The sequence below is a fragment of the Centroberyx affinis genome, unplaced genomic scaffold (assembly GCF_046629955.1).
Source record: "Centroberyx affinis isolate AG114_WGS23_722 - 3 ecotype Tasmania unplaced genomic scaffold, CSIRO-AGI_Caff_v1 ptg007058l_1, whole genome shotgun sequence".
NCBI classification, from domain to species: Eukaryota; Metazoa; Chordata; class Actinopteri; order Beryciformes; family Berycidae; genus Centroberyx; species Centroberyx affinis.
The window spans coordinates 1-10000 of NW_027283579.1; the positions used below are offsets into that span (position 1 = coordinate 1).

Here is a 10000-nt window from a genome sequence, read left to right on the forward strand (position 1 = left end):
CTGGTTCGTAGAGAGTGCTATCACACTTGGACATTCAAAACCCCTGTAAATAACAGAATATTCCTATGTTTTGAATGAACTGACAGTGAAACAAGGGGAAATGTTTTGGTGTTTTTGTATCCTTGTGTTTATTGCCTTTTAACTCCCGTTTCCTTCAAGATAGAAGCAGAATTTCGAAAGTTATGACCACAAGCCTTTTTTTTTTTTCTTTTTCCATCTATTGGTATCTTTATTTTGGAAGCTACGACCGTAGGACCATTAAGTTCATTACTCTTTTTTATTTTTGTTTTGTGAAAGAAGTTACCAGAAGTCTATTAATTTCATTCCGTCTGTTTGTTTTATTGTGAAAGAAGTTACCAGAAGTCTATAAATTGAATTCCATTTGGTTTGTTTTATTGTGAAAGAAGTTACCAGAAGTCTATACATTTAATTCCATTTGCTTTGTTTTATTGTGAAAGAAGTTACCAGAAGTCTATACATTTAATTCCGTCTGGTTTGTTTTATTGTGAAAATCTCGACCGGAAGTCATATGGTTGATTTTGCCTGCTTGCAGATGGCTCTGTGAGGAAACTTGGAGCTCCGCTGGACCGACGAGGATTAATCTGCGGACGATGAGAGTGTGAAGGTAACGGTCAGTCCGTGTCAACCTGCCGGGACAGAGCGGATTCACACACTCACTGCACTACAGCTACGATATTATGACATTATTATTCCTGCTAGCTGCAATGATAACAGCTAACAGCTACCTGTAACCTGACGGCGTTCAACCCGCTGGCCGGAGTGCCGCTGAGCAAACCGCTGCGTGCTAACGGGCTAACAGCTAATCAACTGTAAGTGTTTTTCACAAACCGAGCCGATGTGTGGTATTTCTTTTGAAAGCTCTGTTTTAGTAAGACAGTATACGCTCGTGTTGTTGTGGTTTTAGCGTGGTTCCAGATCTGATTTGTGAATGTTCGCTAAGCTAACGAGTTCCATTATCGGACACGTTTTTTTTTTTGCTAGCTCTGGTGAGATTTTAGCTTTTTCTACGATTCAGACAGCCGCAAAAATCCACCGATACACAATGTAAAGGTAATTCTAATGCATAGTGAAGCTGCCGTCCCTTGATATAATCTCAGTGGTCAATGTCAGCAGCTCTACAAACACAATTTGTGTGTGTGTGTGTGTGTGTGTTCGACATATTCTGCCAGTTGCTTCCATCCAATCTGCAACATATATGAAATTCAGGCTGTATGTAAATGTGATCAATTGGTGACAGAACTGATGAAGCCTGTCCATCTCTAGAGTCATAGGTAGGTGTGTGTGTGTGTGTGAGTGTGTGTGTGTCTAGTTGTCAATCCATAGTGGCTTGTCTTTCATGTCCAGCTGTGTTATTCCCAATATGTTCCCTTCTTTCTTACATGCAGAGAACATCAAACCCAAAGTCCATTTAAGAAATCAGAGATTTTAGAGATGTCAGTTGAAAGTTGTGTTGCATATCAGCAGAAGTCCAAACCTCGTAAAATCTGACTGAGTACCTTTTCTGCATCAGTAGGATCCGATCTTCACTTCGGCTCATATCCGATCCACCAAGCAGCACTTAGTTTAATATATTTCCACATTTTTACAGTTGATTCACACTGCTCACTGCCGCCCCCGGAGTAACAGGTGAACCGATTCCTAAAGTTGACATTGTACTGAAATAAGAGCTGATCTGTGTTTTGGATTTATGCCGAAGTGAAGAGTGGATCCTACTGAATCAGAAAATCGTTAGTCTTATTTTATGAGGTGTGGATCTTTGCTAAATTGTCAGATTTTGCTAAACAGTCACATTTTTGAATGGAGTTTGGTGGGAAGGTGTAAAGACGAGCTATCTGTTGGATCTCTGTATTTTAAGTGATTGTAGCTCAGGTCATTAGTATTAGCAGCTAGTCTTTCTTCAGTACTGTGTGTGTGTGTGTGTGTGTGTGTGTGTGTGTGTGTGTGTGTGTGTGTGTGTGTTATCAGACAGTATATCAGGTTACAGAGTGAAAGCTGCTCCACTTATAACAGCTAACTTCACTTTTACACCAAACTGTTCTTCATCTCTACTATTTTTTTCCTCTCTCCTCCTCTCCTCTCCTCCTTCCTCTCCTCATTGTTCGTCTCTTTGTCTCCTCTTCTTCTCTTTTCTTTTTCTCTTGTTGTTTCTTTCTCCTCTCCTTCCTCTCCTGTTGCCTTCTTCCTTTTCCTCTCCTCCGTCTCTTCCTCTTCCTCATCTCCCATTCACCTTTTCTTCGTACTCTTTGCCTCCTCTTCCTTTCTCCTTTCTCTCCATCTTTTTTCTCCCTCCTCTCTCTCCCTTGCTTCCTCATTCTTCATCATCTGTTTACTCTTCTTCCTTTCTATCTCCCCCTTTCTCTTTGTTTTTGTCTTCATCTTCCTCTCTTCTTCGTTCCTCTCTTCCTCTCCCGCTCCTTTTTCCCCTCTCTTCTTCTTCTTAATTTCCCTCTTCCTCTCCCTCTTGTTATATTGTTTGATATTGGATCGCTGGTGGGGGGGATCGGTTGTTTTTTATTTGTTTGTTTTTTAAATTCAGGTTTTTTTCTGATTTTTTTTTTTTTTTTTGTATTTTCTTTGGTATTTTATTTCTTCTAAATTACATACAATTATATAATAAAAATAATTGTCATTAACCTATTATTAACAGCCTAGAAATTTGATCTTGCTGTTCAAGCGTTGGAGGAAACATCGGTCTGTTTGGTGTAATTTGCTCATTCCTGCGATTTCCAGGAAAACAGTCAGATTGTGGAAAAGGAAACCCACTTGAAATAAAATGACATTATTATTATTTTGATTATTTTTCGGGATCTGTAGAAAAATCATCGCACACTCGACTGCTATCTGCTACGGTGCTAGAGGCCAAAATACATCAGAGTGGAGGAAGAAAACTTCTGCACACTTCGGTCCAGTTTCTTTCTCCAGCCAAGCTTTCAATCTAGTCCAGTGGTTCTCAAACTGCGGTCCAGGGACCATCAGGGGTCCTTGGGAGGGGGGGGTTCCAGCAGGTCCCCAGCAAACTGATGGATTATTAAACTTCAGCGTTATTTCATTTACAAGAAGTTAACACAGTTAGAGAATGTAGAAGAATGACTGTTCTGATCATAGTTTCTCTGTCATCTCTCTACCTGCAACACAGACAGTCAGGGAGTTCTGGACAAAATCATCTAACAATAAAAATATTCACAGATTTGGGTCCGAGAAACAAAATCTCATCAGATGGGGGGCTGTGGCTCTAATGTGGACTAAACTAGGGTCCTGGATGTGAAAAAGGTTTAGAATCACCGGTCTATTTGACCTTCATCGTGGCAGACCAGCGTCCGATCCCCTGAGCTGCCCCGGCCCACTGAGGCTCACGCCGCTGATGAGATGAATCATTAACCGGTTTACAGGATCCTGGTGTCACCTGACCCCCCTCCGCTCCTCATCTTACTGCCTAACCAGCACTGTCTGCTGTTACTGTTCCACCAGACTGTGGCTGTGTGGCCTTATAAAGCTGCTGATATCAGCTTTCCCAAACACATTAACATCCCACTCATTTAGTTAAGTTGACAACCTTTGGATCCCCAATAGAAACTTGATGATGTCGGACTGTGGTACCGCATGATGTCGGACTGTAGTACCAACCGCATGATGTCGGACTGTAGTACCAACCGCATGATGTCGGACTGTGGTACCGCATGATGTCGGACTGTGGTACCAACCGCATGATGTCGGACTGTGGTACCGCATGATGTCGGACTGTGGTACCGCATGATGTCGGACTGTAGTACCAACCGCATGATGTCGGACTGTGGTACCGCATGATGTCGGACTGTGGTACCAAACGCATGATGTCGGACTGTAGTACCGCATGATGTCGGACTGTAGTACCAACCGCATGATGTCGGACTGTAGTACCGCATGATGTCGGACTGTAGTACCAAACGCATGATGTCGGACTGTGGTACCGCATGATGTCGGACTGTAGTACCAAACGCATGATGTCGGACTGTAGTACCGCATGATGTCGGACTGTGGTACCAACCGCATGATGTCGGACTGTAGTACCAAACGCATGATGTCGGACTGTAGTACCGCATGATGTCGGACTGTGGTACCAAACGCATGATGTCGGACTGTGGTACCGCATGATGTCGGACTGTAGTACCAAACGCATGATGTCGGACTGTAGTACCGCATGATGTCGGACTGTGGTACCAACCGCATGATGTCGGACTGTGGTACTGCATGATGTCGGACTGTAGTACCAACCGCATGATGTCGGACTGTGGTACCGCATGATGTCGGACTGTGGTACCAACCGCATGATGTCGGACTGTAGTACCGCATGATGTCGGACTGTGGTACCGCATGATGTCGGACTGTAGTACCGCATGATGTCGGACTGTGGTACCAACCGCATGATGTCGGACTGTAGTACCAACCGCATGATGTCGGACTGTGGTACCAACCGCATGATGTCGGACTGTAGTACCAACCGCATGATGTCGGACTGTAGTACCAACCGCATGATGTCGGACTGTGGTACCGCATGATGTCGGACTGTGGTACCAACCACATGATGTCGGACTGTGGTACCGCATGATGTCGGACTGTGGTACCGCATGATGTCGGACTGTAGTACCAACCGCATGATGTCGGACTGTGGTACCGCATGATGTCGGACTGTGGTACCAAACGCATGATGTCGGACTGTAGTACCGCATGATGTCGGACTGTAGTACCAACCGCATGATGTCGGACTGTGGTACCAAACGCATGATGTCGGACTGTGGTACCGCATGATGTCGGACTGTAGTACCAAACGCATGATGTCGGACTGTAGTACCGCATGATGTCGGACTGTGGTACCAACCGCATGATGTCGGACTGTAGTACCAAACGCATGATGTCGGACTGTAGTACCGCATGATGTCGGACTGTGGTACCAAACGCATGATGTCGGACTGTGGTACCGCATGATGTCGGACTGTAGTACCAAACGCATGATGTCGGACTGTAGTACCGCATGATGTCGGACTGTGGTACCAACCGCATGATGTCGGACTGTGGTACTGCATGATGTCGGACTGTAGTACCAACCGCATGATGTCGGACTGTGGTACCGCATGATGTCGGACTGTAGTACCGCATGATGTCGGACTGTGGTACCAAACGCATGATGTCGGACTGTGGTACCGCATGATGTCGGACTGTAGTACCGCATGATGTCGGACTGTGGTACCGCATGATGTCGGACTGTGGTACCGCATGATGTCGGACTGTGGTACCGCATGATGTCGGACTGTGGTACCGCATGATGTCGGACTGTAGTACCAACCGCATGTCGGACTGTAGTACCAACCGCATGATGTCGGACTGTAGTACCAACCGCATGATGTCAGACTGTGGTACCGCATGATGTCGGACTGTGGTACCGCATGATGTCGGACTGTGGTACCGCATGATGTCGGACTGTAGTACCGCATGATGTCGGACTGTAGTACCAACCGCATGTCGGACTGTAGTACCAACCGCATGATGTCGGACTGTAGTACCAACCACTTGTCGGACTGTAGTACCGCATGATGTCGGACTGTAGTACCGCATGATGTCGGACTGTGGTACCGCATGATGTCGGACTGTAGTACCGCATGATGTCGGACTGTGGTACCAACCGCATGATGTCGGACTGTAGTACCGCATGATGTCGGACTGTAGTACCGCATGATGTCGGACTGTGGTACCGCATGATGTCGGACTGTAGTACCGCATGATGTCGGACTGTGGTACCAACCGCATGATGTCGGACTGTAGTACCGCATGATGTCGGACTGTAGTACCGCATGATGTCGGACTGTAGTACTACTTTGCCTTTGCAATAAAAAAGACGTTCTTTAATGTCGTCGTACTGTTTTTAAAGTATCGTAGCACTGGTATTGGCAAAATATAAACAATACCCATCCCTAATGTTGTCGTACTGTAGTACTACATGATGAAGTAGTAATGTGTAATGTTGGACTTCAGTACTGCATGATGAAGTAGTAATGTGTAATCTTGGACTGCAGTACTACATGATGAAGTAGTAATGTTGGACTGCAGTACTACATGATGAAGTAGTAATGTGTAATCTTGGACTGCAGTACTACATGTTGTGGTAGTAATGTGTAATCTTGGACTGCAGTGTAATATTGGACTGCAATACTACATGTTGTAGTACTAATGTGTAATGTTGGACTGCAGTACTTGCAGTAGTAATGTGTAATGTTGGAATGCAGTACTACATGTTGCAGTAGTAATGTGTAATGATGGACCACAGTATTACATGTTGCAGTAGTAATGTGTGATGTTGGACCGCAGTACTACATGTTGCAGTAGTAATGTGTAATGTTGGACTACAGTACTACATGTTGCAGTAGTACTACATGTTGTAGTAGTAATGTTGGACTGCAGTACTACATGTTGCAGTAGTACTACATGTTGCAGCAGTACTACATGTTGCAGCAGTACTACATGTTGCAGTAGTACTACATGTTGCAGTAGTACTACATGTTGCAGTAGTACTACATGTTGCAGTAGTACTACATGTTGCAGCAGTACTACATGTTGCAGTAGTACTACATGTTGCAGCAGTACTACACGTTGCAGCAGTACTACACGTTGCAGCAGTACTACATGTTGCAGTAGTACTACACGTTGCAGTAGTAAACCTGTGTTCTGCTGGTTCATCACATTCCTTGCTGCCTGTCAGTAAAGTGAATGATCCACCAAGCAGAGGAAAGAACACTGGACAGCTGCTGCTAGAAAACACACTGACACACAACTGGGTTTAAAACGCATTAAAAAACATTAAAAATAATTCAAATAAACGTTTTCTTTTTAATCAATAATAATAATGTCATTCTTCTGCCAACAAAGTAATTGCCAATCAACACATTAAGTTATGAATGTTTTTTTTCAGTTAAGGCATTAACATTTAAATGAGGAGAGGAAGACTGAAACTCACATGTCTTTATGTTAGGAGCAGGTGACATTCAGTCAGTGTGTGTGTTTTACTCCACCAGTCACCAGTCTGGACACAATGTTCTGTGTTTCATTCTGATCTTCAGTCTTCTGCTTAAAGTCTTGAAATGAGTTTCTTAGTCAAATATAAATAGTGAAGTTGATCCTATGTATGAATTTCTTTCCAAAGCCTTTGTCTTTCCATCAAGGCAAAGAATCTAAAATATAAGATAGTTTTGATTTGTTCAACACTTTCTTGGTCGCTGCATAATTCCATTTGAGTTATTTCATAGTTTTGAGTCTGTTATTCTAAAATGTGGAAATAGTAGAAATAAAGAAAAATGTGGAGCGTCCAGACTTTTGACTGGCAGTGTGTGTTAGAATATTAGTATTTTTTTTATTTTCCGTGGAGAGCTCAATCCTGTTTTCTGCTCTACAGTCGGCTTGTTGCACTCGGAGCCCAGCCAGTAGACTAGATAGACTAGAATAAAACTAGAGCTGCAATGATTATTAATCGATTAATCGATTAGTTGTCAACTATTAAATTAATCGTCAACTATTTTGATAATCGATTAATCGGTTTGAGTCATTTTTTAGAAAAATAAGTCAAAATTCTCTGCTTCCAGCTTCTTAAATGTGAATATTTTCTGGTTTCTTTCCTCCTCTATGACAGTAAACTGAATATCTTTGGGTTGTGGACAAAACAAGACATTTGAGGACGTCATCTTGGGCTTTGGGAAACACTGATCCACATTTTTCACCATTTTCTGACATTTTATAGACCAAACAACTAGAGATGCACCGATCGATCGGCCGGTGACCGGGATCAGTCTCATATATCCGATTCTGTGCCGGTCAAATTTAAGACAACAGTAAAAACTCCGTAATTAAGCAATATTACACGAGAGGGTGTGCGTTACCGTGATGCTTACGGACCGAGGCCGCATCACTGTCGTGCCAATAATGACGGTAACGCACACCCTCGGTGTAATATTGCGATTATACAACAGTTACCAACAAAATAAAAGATACAAACAAAATGTATTCATATCGTGGGGCAATTCGCTCTCAAAATAAAAAACTTTTTGCTAGTGTTATCTCCGTTTCCCTGGAAATACATGGGGTCTGACTAATAACTGGAAAACAATCAGTCACGTCAGTAGACTCCTATGTAATGGAACCTAGTTTACTGCTCCAGCAAGTAGGCGGAGCCTTAGTACCGACCTGCAACAGACGAGTTCTAGTCCCTGTTGAGTCAGCAGCCAACTTGAGCTAATGCTTTCTAGAGATCGCGGGATTTCCCAAACTGAATAAATACCACACATATAAACACAAAACTGCCTTGCTAGCTCAATCTTGTTGTAACTAAGATATCTGCTGAAAAAAATAATTTTTCCATGGACAGACTTAGCTACTATGTCCGCGAACTTCACATGTATTTTTAAGCTAGTAGCGCCGTGTCACCGACTCACCGGCACAGCTGATGGATGGCAGAGCGTCTGGTAACATCAAGGCTGAACAGAGTTAGCGTAGCGTTATATTTAAATATATTGTATGATAATATGGCGGAGTAATATTTAGTGATGAGCACAGCTAGGTGTGCTGTCATGCTGATTTGAGCACGTTCTAAATGTCTAGTTGATCAATCAGATCGCTTGGTCGGAACTACCTGTTGTATTAGTCCATAATAGTAATAGTCCGTGTGTTGTTATATAGATCTGTTGCACCTGTTTTCTTTCGGGAAAGTATTAAGTGGGATATACTGCAATTCATTTTCATTTGGATTTTATTTGTTCAAAAAAGCTCTGTCCAGTAACCTGGAGCACTTTTTTATTTTGAGATTTGTTTGAGTGAGAGTGAGAGAAGATCCTGTAACCTGGTGCAGTTTTGGAGAAAATGTAAGTTATTAATAGTCAATGTTTTATTATGAACATATAATTGAATTTTAATTTTCAATTAAAGAAAAGTACAAAAATGTTTGTGTGTGCTGTCAATTATAGTTCTTAGAAAAGAAAATCGGAATCGGCCAAAATCGGAATCGGCAGGTCAGACTTTTAAAAAATCGGAAATCGGAATCGGCCAAGAAAATTGCAATCGGTGCATCTCTACAAACAACTAATCGATTAATCGAGAAAATAATCGACAGATTAATCGACAATGAAAATAATCGTGAGCTGCAGCCCTATATAAAACCAAACTAGTCGACTGTATTAGTGTTAATATTTCATCCAGTCAGCTGAACACTTGTCCCCTGCTGACTGAGCTGAGTTTGCAGTTTTTTGAGTCTTTTTTTTTCTCAGAGTCTGCGGTTAATTTCTTCAAAGAGAGTTTGGTCCAAACTGGATTTGTGAACAAGGAGTTTTAGAATCAAAACCTTCATCAGACTCAAACTCAGTAAAGTAGTGTGTGTGTGTGTGTGTGTCTGTGTGTGTGTGTGTGTGTGTGTGTGTGTGTGTGTGTGTGTGTGTGTGTGTTTGTGTGTGTGTGTGTTGAATCCTGTTTGAGTGACAGCAGGTCGATCTGCCTTCTGTCTGTCAGGATATGAAGCCCAGTTCTCCTTCACTTTACAGTTCAGCCACACACACACACACACACACACACACACACACACACACACACACACACACACACACACACACAGTCACATAGCTGACATTCCTGCTATTGTGTGTGTGTGTGTGTGTGTTTGTGGTCTAAAAATACTGCTGCTAGTAAGTCCACAACTACACACACACTCACTCTAATCTAAGTCTAATGTCAGGTGATGCTCGCTCGGCCACCATGACCTCTGATAATATACTAATTATTCTCCACCCTCTCTCTCTCTCTCCCACCCTCTCTCTCGCTCCCTCTCTCTCTCCCTCTCATCCTCTCTCACCCTCTCTCTCTCTCTCTCACCCTCTCTCTCCCTCTCCCTATCTCTCTCACCCTCTTGCTCCCTCCCTCTCTCTCTCATCCTCTCTCTCTCCCTCTCTCTCTCATCCTCTCTCACCCTCTC

The 10000-nt window shown here is 43.1% G+C and overlaps 1 protein-coding gene across 1 annotated transcript in view; it reads left to right on the forward strand.

Moving 5' to 3' along the window:
- Positions 1–597: 597 nt before the first annotated feature.
- The window catches only part of LOC139639292 (polypeptide N-acetylgalactosaminyltransferase 11-like), a gene marked incomplete at its 3' end in the record, with an annotated part of 10849 nt that continues 1446 nt past the window's right edge, over positions 598–10000 (forward strand). The window contains exon 1 of the mRNA XM_071513377.1: positions 598–830. The remainder of the gene's footprint in view (positions 831–10000) is intronic.